General features: G+C 45.4%; 1 protein-coding gene across 1 annotated transcript in view; it reads left to right on the top strand.

The window, feature by feature from the left end:
- The window catches only part of mertka (c-mer proto-oncogene tyrosine kinase a), a 137,527-nt gene that overhangs the window by 69,999 nt on the left and 52,730 nt on the right, over nucleotides 1–14,798 (top strand). The gene's annotated exons all lie outside the window — the stretch shown is intronic.

The following is a 14,798-nucleotide window of genomic DNA, read 5'->3' on the forward strand; positions in this document are numbered from 1 at the left end:
CTCCATCGACGACGCAAAGATCATCGCCAGAGGCTCTGCAATCTCTTCCCTCGCCTCCCACAGTAACCTGGGGTACATCCCATCCGGTCCCGGTGACGTATCTATCTTGATGCTATTCAAAATTTCCAACACATCCTCTTTCTTAATGTCCACATACTCAATCTTTTCAGTCCGCCTCAATCCTGTAGTACAACCACCCAGGTCTTTTTCCACCGTGAATACCGAGGTAAAATATTCATTAAGCACCTCTGCTATTCCGGTTCTGTACAGACTTTCTCAGCTTCACCTTTTATAGGTCCTGTTCCTTCACATCTCATCCTTCTACTCTTCACATATTTATAGAACGCCTTAGGGTTCTCCTTGATCTTACCTGCCAAGGCCTTCTCGTGACCCCTTCTGGCTCTCCTAATTTCTTTCTTAAGTCAATTGAAACTTTTTTATTTTTGAGGATTTTGTGATTTTTATGCACATTACAAGCTGTAGGATGTTACTGCTAGAGATTCGGAAATTTTCCATTTGGGCTCAAGGTGCCAATAATATATAGCAACATGAAATGTAGAATGAAGCTCCCTTTACTGCGCAACAATGTGCTTCCAGTCCCGAACCCCATGCACTCTTACTACAACAGCCTGACATCTTTTTGTTTTGCGCCCCAGTCATCCTAGAATCATAGAATCACTACAGTGCAGAAGGAGGCCATTTGGCCCATCAAGTCTGCACCAAGCACAATCCCACCCAGGCCCTACTCCCGTAACCCCACATATTTACTCTGCTAATCCCCTGACACTAGGGTCAATTTAGAATGGCCAATCAACCTAACCCACAAATTTCTGGACTGTGGGAGGAAACCAGAGCACCCGGAGGAAACCCATGTAGTCATGGGGAGAATGTGCAAACTCCACACAGACACTGACCCGAGGCCAGAATTGAACCCGGGTCCCTGGTGCTGTGAGGGAACAGTGCTAATCACTGTACCACCATGCCATCCTGTGGTCTTCTTTGCTGTGCAATTGCCAATTATCTGTAACTGAATAACAGGTTTTTGTTTTTGGATCCTGCAGACAGAATGCTACAGTTAACATTACCTGAGATCAATTCAAATTCCATCAGTGCCTGTTTTGTAGCTCAGAGTGAATTAACTTCAAAATGGCTTCAAAACAGAACAGTAGAGATAGATAGTTTATGGAATGTGGGTGTTGTCGGCAAGCCCACATTTATTGCTATCTCCAGTTGCCCTCGAAGGTATTGATGCATCTCATTCTTGAACTGCTGCAGTTTGTGTTATGTAGGTACACCTATAGTATTGTTGGACAAGGAGTTCCTAGATGTAGACCCAGGAACAATGAAGGAATGGCAATTATAGTTCCAAGTCAGGATGTTTAAAAATTCATTCATGGGATGTGGGCGTTGCTGGCTGGACCATCATTTATTGCCCATATCTGAGGGCATTTAAGAGTCAACTACATTGTTATGGATCTGGAGCCACGTATAGGTCAGATAAGGACTACAGATTTCCTTCCCTGAAGGGCATTAGTGAGTCAGATGGGTTATTATGACAATTGACAACGGTACCATGGTCACCATTAGACTTTTAATTCCTTGATTCAAATTTCATCATCTGCAGTGGTGCTATTCGAACTCTGGATTACTAGGCCAGTGACGATACCACTGTGCCACTGCCTCCTTGTGTGACTTGGAGAGGTATTTGTAGATGGTCGTTTTCCCATCTGTCTGTTGCCTTCGTTCCTCCAGGTGATAGGGGTCACAAGTTTGGAAGGCACTGTTAAAGTGAAAGTAGCACAGGGGTAGATGATCAGCCATGATCTAATTGAATAGCTGAGCAGGCTCGATTGGATGAATGGCTTACTCCTGTTCCTAAGTGGCCTTGGGAAGTTGTTGCAGTGCATCTTGTAGCATGTGGGCTGGAAGAGTGCAGGTGTAAGAAAGTGAATGCGGAGTTAATCAAATGGGCTGCTTTGTCTACCTTCTTGAGTGTTATTGGAACTGCACTCAACCAGGCAAATAGAGTATCACGTCACACTCCAAACTTGTTCCTTGGTGATGATGGACAGCTTGGAGTTGGAAGGTACTCTCTGTACCTGAGTACAGAATACTCAGGTACTGATCCGCTCTTAAAGTCAAGATATTTGTGCGGCTTGTCCACTTCTGGTCAAACATGACCCCCAAGAATGTTGATGGATTTAGCTATGGTAATGATGTTTTTTTTAGCCACAGGAAACAAAGCTGTTTTAACTTTTAAAAACAGATTTAGATGTTAAAATTGTTTCCGAATTGAGGTGGGGTGAGCAGAAATCCTGTTAACCACATGAAACAGACGTGTGATAGAAACATTTGCAAAGGAACAAAGAACAAAGAACAGTACAGCACAGGAAACAGGCCCTTCGGCCCTCCAAGCCTGTGCTGCTCAACTAAATCAAACATATTGATACTTTGAAACATGAGTACATAAAGTAATACATTTTTGATTTGCCCTGCAATTGATCTCTATCGAACTGGTGAGTTGTCCAGAAGCAATGTGACTATTTGGTCAAATTAATATATTCCTCCACTCCAGGACATTTATTTGACCTAGATTTTAAATAGGGGGCAGCACAGTGACACAACGGTTAGCACTGTTGCCTCACAGCGCCAGGAACCCGGGTTCGATTCCAGCCTTGGGTGACTATCTCCATGGAGTTTGCACATTCTCCCTGTGTCTGCGTGGGTTTCCACCAGGTGCTCAGGTTCCCTTCCAGTCCAAAGATGTGTGGGTTAGGTTGATTGGCCATGCTAATGTACCCCTTAGTATCAGGGGGATTAGTAGTTTAAAGTTTATTTATTAGTATCACGAGTAGGCTTATATTAACACTACAATGAAAATCTCTTAGTCGCCACACTCTGGTGCCTGTTTGGGTACACTGAGAGAGAATTCAGCATGGCCAATGCCCCTAACCAACACATCTTTCAGACTGTGGGAGGAAACCGGAGCACCCGGAGGAAACCCACGCAGACATGGGGGGGAATGTACAGAATCCACACAGCCGGGAATTGAATCCGGGTCCATGGCACCGTGAGGCAGCAGTGCTAACCACAGTGCCGTCCTTAGTAGGGTAAATACTTGGGGTTACAGAGATAGGGCCTGGGTGGGATTGCTGTTGATGCAGGCTTGATGGGCTGAATGGTCTCTTTCTGTATTGTAGGGATTCTGTGATGATCTTTTTACCTGCCAAAATTTGGTGCATCAGTTCGGGGTTTCCTTTGAAGAAAACCTTCAGACCCCCTCAAAGGTTCTCAAATGTTGATTGGTGTGACTCCAGTCCCACGCTAACATGGTTAACTCTTATCTGTCCTCTCATGTGGTTGGATCAAATCATACACTGCAGCAGTTCAAGATGGCAGCCTTTCACCCTCTTCTCAGGGCAACTTGGGATGGACAACAAACACTGGCCTTGTCAGTGAGAACTACATCCTCCCCTCCCTGCCCAAAGTCCTGGTCCTGCTTACTGTTGAATGTTGAGGGGAAGTGATTAAACCCTTGTTGGAGTGTGTCATTAATATTACTTGCCTTTTAGCAACCCAGCCAGAATGTTGTTAGGGCACCAATTATTAACGAAGGAATTGCAATTGGAACAAAACAACTCACAACGATCAGTGAACACCTCCACCTTCTGAGTTTATGCTAGAGGGAAGGTTATTGATGAAGATGTTTGGTTCAATCCTTGAGGAACTTGTACAGCAATATCCTGGAGTTGAGATGATTGGCCTCCACTTACCTGGCAGGGGTCGAGGCTAGCCCATTGCACCGGGAGTGTGCTGACGCCTGCGATGGTGCTTTGTCCAGGCTCAGGTAGAGCAAACGATCAGGGTAGCCATTGAGGTTAAACTGAGGCCTTACCTGATGCAACTTTTCAAAGCCATCTCGACCTTTTGGCTAAGTTGAAGCATTAGATCGAGCCTGGGAGGGGGTATTATACCAGCTTGGATCTTGTTTGATCAAGTCCAAGGTGAAATGCAATGTCTAATCTTGTCATCTTGGATCTTGTTTGTCCCTCGTGGGGACCATGTATTGGATTCAATTTGAATTGGGTTTTTTGGTTGGAATAAAAGTAAGCACCAAAAGGTACAGAAAAACCAACCACAACCATCTTCCTTTGTAGTATGTGTGAGGTGGCAAGCACTGTTGCCTCTCAGCGCCGGGGATCCATATTCGATTCCGGCCTTGAATGGCTGTCTGTGTGGAGTTTGCACGTTCTCCCCGTGTCTGTGTGGCTTCTTCCAGGTGATCCGGTTTCCTCCCACAGTCCAAAGATGTGCAGGGTTAGATGGATTGGCCTTGCTAAATTGCTCCTTACTGTCGCAAGATATGTAGGTTAGAGGGATTCGTGGGGTAAATACCTGGGGTTACAGGGATGGGGTCGGGGGGGGGGGGCTTCATCACCAGAAGAACTGGGCAATGATCACTTCTGCCAATACTGTCATGGGCAGATACATCTGTGACACAGGTCAAGTATAGTTTTCCCTTGTGATGGTTCTTTCATCATTTAGCGCAGGCCAAGTCTGACAGATATGTCCTTCAACGCGTGACCAACATGGTCAGCAGTGGTGCTACTGAGACACTCCTGGTGATGGATGTTCCAGGCCACCCAGAGTACATTTAGGATACTTCCTTGTCCATATTTCACTTGATGCCATTAGACTTCATGTGATCCAGAATCACTGTTTAGGACTCCCAGGACTTCCCTCCTGCCTGTTATCACTGCATCACACCACCTTTGGTAAGTAAGATCCATCAACACCAGGGATTGTCAAGAGGGAGTCTGCAACATTGATAGACACGGTTCTGTGAATATAACAAGTACTCAGATGTTAATGAGGAAGACTTTGTTGGGTTGACAGGGCTGGACAGGGTGTGCCTTTGATGTATCCACGTGAGCCATCCAGTTTCATTCTAATTAGACTGTTCTGTAGTACTTTGATACAACTGCATAGCTTGGGAGGCCATTTCAGAGTCAGCTAAGAATCAAACACCTTGCTGTACATCTGCAGTCACATGTAGCAACCCCCCCCCCCCCACCGCCCCCATATCCCTTGATCCCTTTAGCCCCAAGAGCTATATCTAATTTCTTCTGGAAATCACTCAATGTTTTGGCCTCGACTATTTTCTGTGATAGTGAGTTCCACAGATTCACCATTCTCTGGGTGAAGAAATTTCTCCTCACCTCAGTCCGAAAAGAATTACCCCTTATCCGTAAACTATGACCCCTAGTTCTGGACTCCCCCACCATTGGGAACATTCTTTCTGAATCAACCCTGTCTAATCCTGTTAGAATTTTATAAATTTCTATGAGATCCCCACTTGCTCTTCTAAATTCCAATGAATACAATCCTAATCAACTTAGTCTCTCCTCATAAGACAAGCTACGCACAATACTCCAGGTGTGGCCTCACCAATGCCCTGTACAATTGCAGTAAAGCCTCCCTATTCCTATACTCAAATCCTCTCGCAGTGAAGGCAAACATACCATTTGCCGCCTTTACTGCCTGCTGTACCTACCTGCACGCTTACTTTCAGCGACTGATGCATGAGGACACCAAGGTCTCGCTAAGTATCCACCAGTCTCAATTTACACCCATTCAAGTAATAATCTGTCTTCCTATTTTTGCTCGAGTATGTGTTTAATTCTAGATTTATTTGATTCATTTAAATTCCCCCGCTACTGTGGTGCGATTTTAATCCAGGTTTCCAGGTTATGAATTCAGAACTCTAATATTCCAGCAATATAATTACAACGTTACTGTACCCAGGTTGTCAGACATTATGGGCAGTTCAGGTTGAAGTCTGCACATCCAGTTGAGTTCCAACTTCTTTCCGATTAGATCTCCGAGAAATTGCAGAGTGAATATAATTAGAGTAAAAATAACACTGCAGTCGATAGGCAAGGATATCAAGGGAAGTGGCTCAAAGGCAGGTAAATGGGATTGATGTACAGATTAGCCATGACTGAACTGAATGGGGAGACAGGCTTGAGAGGCTAATTTGGTCTACTCCTGTTCCTGTGTAACATGCCTTAAACAGGATGTGGGCACTATTGTTCTGTTTGTATCACAGCATTCCCTGTTAGATGCACAGTTTGAAAGTTAATCTATTTTAATAGAAAGTTCACATTGGACTCAAGATGGCTCAGCGCAAATTGCTTCAGGGAAGCTGTGATGCCTTGATGATTTTGACTGGGAGGAAACTAAGAGATTCTTCTCCTCTCCAATTTATGATAAAAATAAAATCTGTGTTTGATTAATGGTCCCTTTGACTTGTATTACTCATCGGATTAGGAAAAACTTGCATTGAGGCTGAGAATTCAGTAGTATAACTTGATTGCTGCTTTATTTCATACTCAGTTAATACTTCTTAATCTGTGTCTGCTGCAAATGAACTACCTCCCGCTGGCTCAAATCATAACTAGCCAAAAGGAAGATGGTTATTGGAACTTGGTCACCTTGGCCTCTGGGTATTGCTGCCCGAAGCTCAGCCTTTTTCAGCTGCTTCGTTAATGAGCTACCCTCCCATCGTGTGACCACATAACGAACAAACAACATGTATTTATACAGGTTGTTAACATAATGAAATGGCCTAAGGTTCTTCACAGGACCATTAGAAAAGAAAATATGATATAAACCACACATTCGGGCAGATAATCAAAAGCTTGATGAAAGGGATGGGCTTTAAGGTGAATCCTAAAGGAGGAAAGTGAGGTGGATAAGCAGAGAGCTTTTACTGAGGTAAATTTGAGAGCCTAGACAGCCGAAGGCACAGCCACCAATGGTGGAGCGATTAAAAATTGGGCATGTTCAAGAGACCAGAATTAAAGGAGCACAGATAGCTTGAAGGATTGTGGGGCTAGAGGAGATTACAGAGATAGGAAATTGAGGCCATAGATGATGTTTGGAAGAACAAGGAACAGTACAATACAGGAACAGGCCCTTCAGCCTACCAAGCCTGTGCCAACACATGATGCTTTTCTAAACTAAAGACCTTTTGCTTCTTCGTGGTCTGTATCCCTCTATTCCCTGCCTATTTGTTTATCTGTCAAGGTGCCTCTTAAATGTTGCTATTGTATCTGCTTCTACCTCTGGCAACACATTCCAGGCACTTATCACGCCTTAGTCGCCCCTCAGTTTCCGAAGTTCAAGTGAAAACAAACCAAGTTTGTCCAATCACTCTTTGTGGTTAATACTCTCCAAACCAGGCAGCATCCTGGAATACTTTTTCTGTACCCTCTCCAAAGCCTCCACATCCTTCTGGTAGTGTGACGACCAGAAATGTATACTTGTGGCTGAACTAAAGTTTTATGCAACTGCAAAATGACTTGCCAATTTTCTCTGCCCCGACTGATTAAGGCAAGCATGCCATATGCCTTCTTGACCACCTTATCTACTTGTGTTGCCATTTTCCGGGAACTGAGGACCTGTACGCCTAAATTCCTCTGTATGTTCATGCTTTTAAGGGTTCTGCCAGTTCTGTATACTTCCCTCCTGCATTAGACCTTCAAAATGCATCACCTCGCAATTGTCCGGATTAAATTCTACCCGCTATTTCTCCGCCCATCTCCAGCCTATCTATATCTTGCTGTATCCTTTGGCAATCCTCCTCACTATCCACAGCTCCCCCAATCTGTGCTGGCCACAAATTTACTAATCGGACCATCGGCATTCTCCTCCAAATCATTTACATATATATTACAAACAACAGGGGTCCCAACACTGCGGAACACCACTAGTCATAGATCTCCAGTCAGAAAAACACCCTTCCACTGCTACTCTGTGTCTTCTCTGACAAGTAAGAGTTTTAACAACACCAGGTTAAAGTCCAGCAGGTTTATTTGGTAGCAAATGCCGTTAGCTTTTGGAGTCCTGCTCCTTCGTCAGATGGAGTGTATATGCAGATATTCACTCCATCTGACGAAGGAGCATGGCTCTGAAAGCTAATGGCATTTGCTACCAAATAAACCTGTTGGACTTTAACCTGGTGTTGTTAAAACTCTTACTGTGTTCACCCCAGTCCAATGCTGGCATCTCCACATCACTTCTATGACCAAGCCAGTTCTGTATCCATCTTACCAGCTCACCACGGATCCCATGTGACTTCACTTTCTGTATCAGCCAGCCATGAGGGACCTGATCAAAGGCCTTGCTAAAGTCCATGTAGACTGCCTTGCCCTCATCAATTCTTAAGGGAGTGAAGGAGCAGATGGACCTGGGTATAGATGTGCAGAGATCATTGAAGGTGCCAGGACAGATGGAGAGAGCAATTAATAAAAAATATATTATTCTGGGCTTTATTAATGAGGGAATGGAGTACAAGAATCATAGAATCCTTCTGTGCAAAAGTAGGCCATTTGGCCCATTGAGCCTGCACCAACAGCAATCCTACCCAGGCCCTACACTCTACCCCCATGCATTTACCCTGTCAATCGCCCTGATATTAAGGGCCAATTTAGCATGGGCAATCCACCTAACCTGCACATCTTAGGAATGTGGGAGGAAACCAGAGCACCCGGAGGAAACCCACGCAAACACTGGGAAAATGTACAAACTCCACACAGACAGTCACCTGAGGCCGGTATTTAGAATCATAGAATCATAGAAACCCTACAGTGCAGAAGGAGGCCATTCGGCCCATCGAGTCTGCACCGACCACAATCCCACCCAGGCCCTATCCCCACATATTTACCTGCTAATCCCTCTAACCTACGCATCTCAGGACTCTAAGGGGCAATTTTTTAACCTGGCCAATCAACCTAACCCGCACATCTTTGGACTGTGGGAGGAAACCCACGCAGACACGAGGAGAATGTGCAAACTCCACACAGACAGTGACCCGAGCCGGGAATCGAACCCAGGACCCTGGAGCTGTGAAGCAGCAGTGCTAACCACTGTGCTACCGTGCCGCCCAAGAACAAGGAGGTTATGCTAAATTTATACAGGACACTAGTTAGACCTCAGCTAGAATATTTATGTACAGTTCTGGGCACCACACTATAGGAAGGATGGCTTCGCATTGGAGAGAGTGCAGAAGAGCTTTACAAGAATGGTTCTGGGGTGAGAAACATAGAAACCCTACAGTGCAGAAGGAGGCTATTCGGCCCATCGAGTCTGCACCGACCACAATCCCACCCAGGCCCTACCCCCACATATTTTTACCTGCTAATCCCTCTAACCTACACATCCCAGGACTCTAAGGGGCAATTTTTTTTTTAAACCTGGCCAATCAACCTAACCCGCACATCTTTGGACTGTGGGAGGAAACCGGAGCACCCGGAGGAAACCCACGCAGACACGAGGAGAATGTGCAAACTCCACACAGACAGTGACCCGTGCCGGGAATCGAACCCGGGACCCTGGAGCTGTGAAGCAGCAGTGCTAACCACTGTGCTACCGTGCCTTACGAGGATAGATTGGAGAGGTTGGGACTGTTCTCCTTGGAGAGATTTGATAGAGTTGTTCAAAAACATGAGAGGAGTGGATAGAGTAGATAGGGTGAAACTGTTCCTGCTTGTAAAAGGTTCAAGAACGAAAGGGCACAGATTTTAAAATGATTTGCAAAAGAAGCAAATGTAATGTGAGAAAAACCCTGGAACTCCCTCCCTAACAGCACTGTGGATGTACCCACACCACATAGAGTCATAAAGATTTACAACATGGAAACGGGCCTTTCGGCCCAACTTGTCCATACCGCCCTTTTTAAAACCTCGAAACTAATCCCAATGACCCGCATTTGGCCCATATCCCTCTATACCCATCTTACCCATATAACTATCTAAATGCTTTTTAAAAGACAAAATTGTACCCGCCTCTACTACTACCTCTGGCAACTTGTTCCAGACACTCACCACCCTCTGTGTGAAAGAATTGCCCCTCTGGACACTTTTGTATCTCTCCCCTCTTACCTTAAACTTATGCCCTCTAATTTTAGACTCCCCTACCTTTGGGAAAAGATATTGACTATCGAGCTGATCTGTGCCCCTCATTATTTTATAGACCTCTATAAGATCACCCCTCAGCCTCCTACACTCCAGAGAAAAAAGTCTCAGTTTATCCAGCCTCTCCTTATAACTCAAACCATCAAGTCCCGGTAGCATCCTAGTAAATCTTTTCTGCACTCTTTCTAGTTTAATAATATCCTTTCTATAATAGGGTGACCAAAATTGCACACAGTATTCCAAGTGTGGCCTTACCAATGTCTTGTACAACTTCAACAAGTCGTTCCAACTCCTGTATTGTTGGGGGTATACTACAGGCCCCCCAACAGCCCAAGAGAAGTGGAAGAACGGATATGTCAGGAGATACTGGATAGGTGCAGGAAAAATAGGGTTGTTGTAGTGGGAGACTTCAATTTCCCTGGTATAGACTGGAAATCGCTGAGAGCTGGAACTCTGAATGGGGAGGAATTTGTAAAATGCGTACAGGAGGGTTCTTTGGAATAATATGTAGATAGCCCGACTAGAGAGGGGGCTATACTGGACCTGGTACTGGGGAATGAGCCCGGTCAGATCTTCAAAGTTTCGGTAGGGGAACATGTGGCAAATCGTGACCACAATTCTGTTAGCTTTAGAATAGCGATGGAAAAGGATGAGTGGTGTCCCAAGGGTAAGGTGTTGGATTGGGGGAAGGCTAACTTTAGTGGGATTAGGCAGTAATTGGCAGCTGTTGATTGGGAGAGGCTGTTTGAGGGTAAATCCATATCTGGTATGTGGGAGTCTTTTAAGGAACAGTTGTTAGGGCTACAGGACAGGCATGTACCTGTAAAAAAGAAGGATAGGAAGGGTAGGATTCGAGAACCGTGGATAACCAGGGAAATTGAGGGACTGGTCAAAAAGAAAAGAGGGGTGTATGTTAGGTCCAGGCAGCTAAAAATGGAGGGAGCTCTGGAGGAGTACAAAGAAAATAGGAAAGAACTCAAACGGGGAATTAGAAGGGCAAAAAGGGGTCACGAAATGTCCTTGGCAGACAGGATTAAGGAGAATCCCAAGGCATTTTATTCATACGTTAGGAACAAAAGTGTTGTCAGGGAAAAAATCAGACCTCTCAGGGACAAAAGTGGGGAATTATGCTTGGAGCCCAAAGAAGTAGGGGAGATCCTAAATGAATACTTTGCGTCGGTATTCACAAAGGAGAGGGATGTGTTGACTGGGAGTGTCTCGGAGGGGAGTGTTGAACCGTTGGAGAAAATCTCCATTACAAGGGAGGAAGTTTTAGGTTTGTTAGAGAATATAAAGACTGACAAATCCCCAGGGCCTGATGGAATCTATCCAAGGCTGCTCAGGGAGACGAGAGATGAAATCGCTGGGCCTCTGACGCAAATCTTTGTCTCGTCACTGGACACAGGTGAGGTCCCAGAGGATTGGAGGATAGCTAATGTGGTTCCGTTATTTAAGAAGGGTAGGAAGGATAACCCGGGTAATTATAGGCCGGTGAGCTTGACGTCCGTGGTGGGGAAGTTGTTGGAGAAGATTCTTAGAGATAGGATGTATGCGCATTTAGAAAGGAATAAACTCATTAACGATAGTCAGCATGGTTTTGTGAGAGGGAGGTCATGCCTCACTAACCTGGTGGAGTTTTTTGAAGAAGTGACTAGAATGGTTGACGAGGGAAGGGCCGTGGATGTCGTCTATATGGACTTTAGTAAAGCGTATGACAAAGTCCCTCATGGTAGGCTGGCGAAAAAGGTTGGATCTCATGGGATAAAGGGGGAGGTGGCTAGATGGGTGGAGAACTGGCTTGGTCACAGAAGACAGAGGGTGGTAGTGGAAGGGTCTTTTTCCGGCTGGAGGCCTGTGACTAGTGGTGTTCCGCAGGGCCCTGTATTGGGACCTCTGCTGTTTGTGATTTATATAAACGATCTGGAAGAAGTTGTAACTGGGGTGATCAGTAAGTTTGCGGACGACACAAAATTGGCAGGACTTGCAGATAGTGAGGAGCATTGTCAGAGGCTACAGAAGGATATAGATAGGCTGGAAATTTGGGCAAAGAAATGGCAGATGCAGTTTAATCCTGATAAATGCGAAGTGATGCATTTTGGTAGAAATAATGTAGGGAGGAGCTACACGATAAATGGAAGAACCATAAAGGGTGTAGATACGCAGAGGGACCTGGGTGTGCAAGTCCACAGATCCTTGAAGGTGACGTCACAGGTGGAGAACACAGAACATAGAACATAGAACAGTACAGCACAGAACAGGCCCTTCGGCCCACGATGTTGTGCCGAGCTTTGTCTGAAACCCAGATCAAGCTATTTCCTCCCTATCATCCCGAAGTACTCCATGTGCCTATCCAATAGCTTCTTAAATGTTCCTAAAATTTCTGACTCCACTATCCCTGCAGGCAGTCCATTCCACACCCCTACCTCGGACATCCTTCCTATATCTCCCACCATGAACCCTATAGTTATGCCCCCTAGTTACCGCTCCATTCACCCGAGGAAATAGTCTTTGAACGTTCACTCCATCTATCCCCCTCATCATCTTATAAACCTCTATCAAGTCTCCTCTCAACCTCCTCCTCTCCAAAGAGAAAAGCCCAAGTTCCCTCGACCTTTCCTCATAAGACCTACCCTCCAAACCAGGCAGCATCCTGGTAAATCTCCTTTGCACTCTTTCCAGTGTCTCCACATCCTTCTTGTAGTGAGGTGACCAGAACGGCACACAATATTCCAAATGCGGTCTCACCAAGGTCCTGTACAGTTGCAGCATAACCCCACGGCTCTTAAACTCAAACCCCCTGTTAATGAACGCCAACACACTATAGGCCTTCTTCACGGCTCTATCCACTTGAGTGGCAACCTTCAGAGATCTATGGATATGAACCCCAAGATCTCTCTGTTCCTCCACATTCTTCAGAACCCTGCCTTTGACCCTGTAATCCACATTTAAATTTGTCCTACCAAAATGAATCACCTCGCATTTGTCAGGGTTAAACTCCATTTGCCATTTTTCAGCCCAGCTCTGCATCCTATCTATATCTCTTTGCAGCCTACAACAGCCCTCCACCTCATCCACTACTCCACCAATCTTGGTGTCATCAGCAAATTTACTGATCCACCCTTCAGCCCCCTCCTCCAAGTCATTTATAAAAATTACAAATAGCAGAGGACCAAGCACTGATCCCTGTGGCACTCCGCTGGTAACCGGTTTCCAGTCCGAAAATTTTCCATCCAAGGTGGTGAAGAAGGCATATGGCATGCTTGCCTTTATGGGACGGGGCATAGAGTATAAAAGTTGGGGTCTGATGTTGCAGATGTATAGAACGTTGGTTCGGCCGCATTTGGAATACTGCGCCCAGTTCTGGTCGCCACACTACCAGAAGGACGTGGAGGCTTTGGAGAGAGTACAGAGGAGGTTTACCAGGATGTTGCCTGGTATGGAGGGGCTTAGTTATGAGGAGAGATTGGGTAAACTGGGGCTGTTCTCCCTGGAAAGACGGAGGATGAGGGGAGACTTAATAGAGGTGTATAAAATTATGAAAGGCATAGATAGGGTGAACGGTGGGAAGCTTTTCCCCAGGTCGGTGGTGACGTTCATGAGGGGTCATCGGTTCAAGGTGAAGGGGGGGAGGTTTAACACAGATATCAGAAGGACATATTTTACACAGAGGGTCGTGGGGGCCTGGAATGCGCTGCCAGGCAAGGTGGTGGAGGCGGATACACTGGGAACATTTAAGACTTATCTAGATAGCCATATGAACGGAGTGGGAATGGAGGGATACAAAAGAATGGTCTAGTTTGGAGCAGGGAGCAGCATGGGCTTGGAGGGCCGAAGGGCCTGTTCCTGTGCTGTATTGTTCTTTGTTCTTTGTATTCAATGTTCTGACCGATGATACCAAGCAATCGAATGCCTTCTTCATCACTCTGTCCATCTGTGACTGCACTTTCAAGGAGCTATGAACAGATGCACATGGCCTGCAGCGGTTGAAAAAGGCAGCTCACCAGCCCCTTCTCAAGGGCAATTAGAGATGGGCAATGAATCCTGGCCAGCCAGCGAAGTGCACTTGCCTTGAATGAAAAAGCAAGTCATGGGCAGCAGAGGTTTGGATAATCTCAACTTTATGGAGGATAGAAAATGGGAGACCAGCCAGGGGTGCACTGGAATAGTCAAATCTAGAGATAATTAAGGTGTGAATGATGGTTTCAGCAGTAGATGAGCTGAGACAGAGGTGAAGTCAGGTAATGTTATGGAAGCAGAAATAGTTGGCCTGAGTGATGGCACAAATATGAAGTCGGAAGCCGAGGTACTTCTCCACGTGGACTGCAGCAGTTTAGGAATGTGGCTCATCACCACCTTCTCCTGGATAATTCGGACTGGACAATAAATGCTGTCTGGCCTTGCCAGCTATGATGTGGAGATGCCGGCGTTGGACTGGGGTAAACACAGTAAGAAGTTTAACAACACCAGGTTAAAGTCCAACAGGTTTATCCTGTTGGACTTTAACCTGGTGTTGTTAAACTTCTTACTGTGCTTGCCAGCTATGCCCATGCCTGGATGACTGACTAATAAAAAAATTAGTAGTAGTATTAGTCACTGTTTGTGGAATTTTATATCTGGCATACAATGAAATTTGTTGGTATACTTGTAATAATATTAGTCATTGGTTGTATGAGTGGAAGATTAGTAACAATATTCCAGGATCTTAGTTGTTAATGGTGGTACATTGCTAACAGTATGAGTTGGATATTAGTAACAGATGCATTTTAAGTCTCTCTCAAAACAGTTGTCTTTGTTTTAGCACATCTTGTTGCTGCCAGCCTA

This window comes from Mustelus asterias, chromosome 5 (assembly GCF_964213995.1).
Source record: "Mustelus asterias chromosome 5, sMusAst1.hap1.1, whole genome shotgun sequence".
Lineage (NCBI taxonomy): Eukaryota > Metazoa > Chordata > Chondrichthyes > Carcharhiniformes > Triakidae > Mustelus > Mustelus asterias.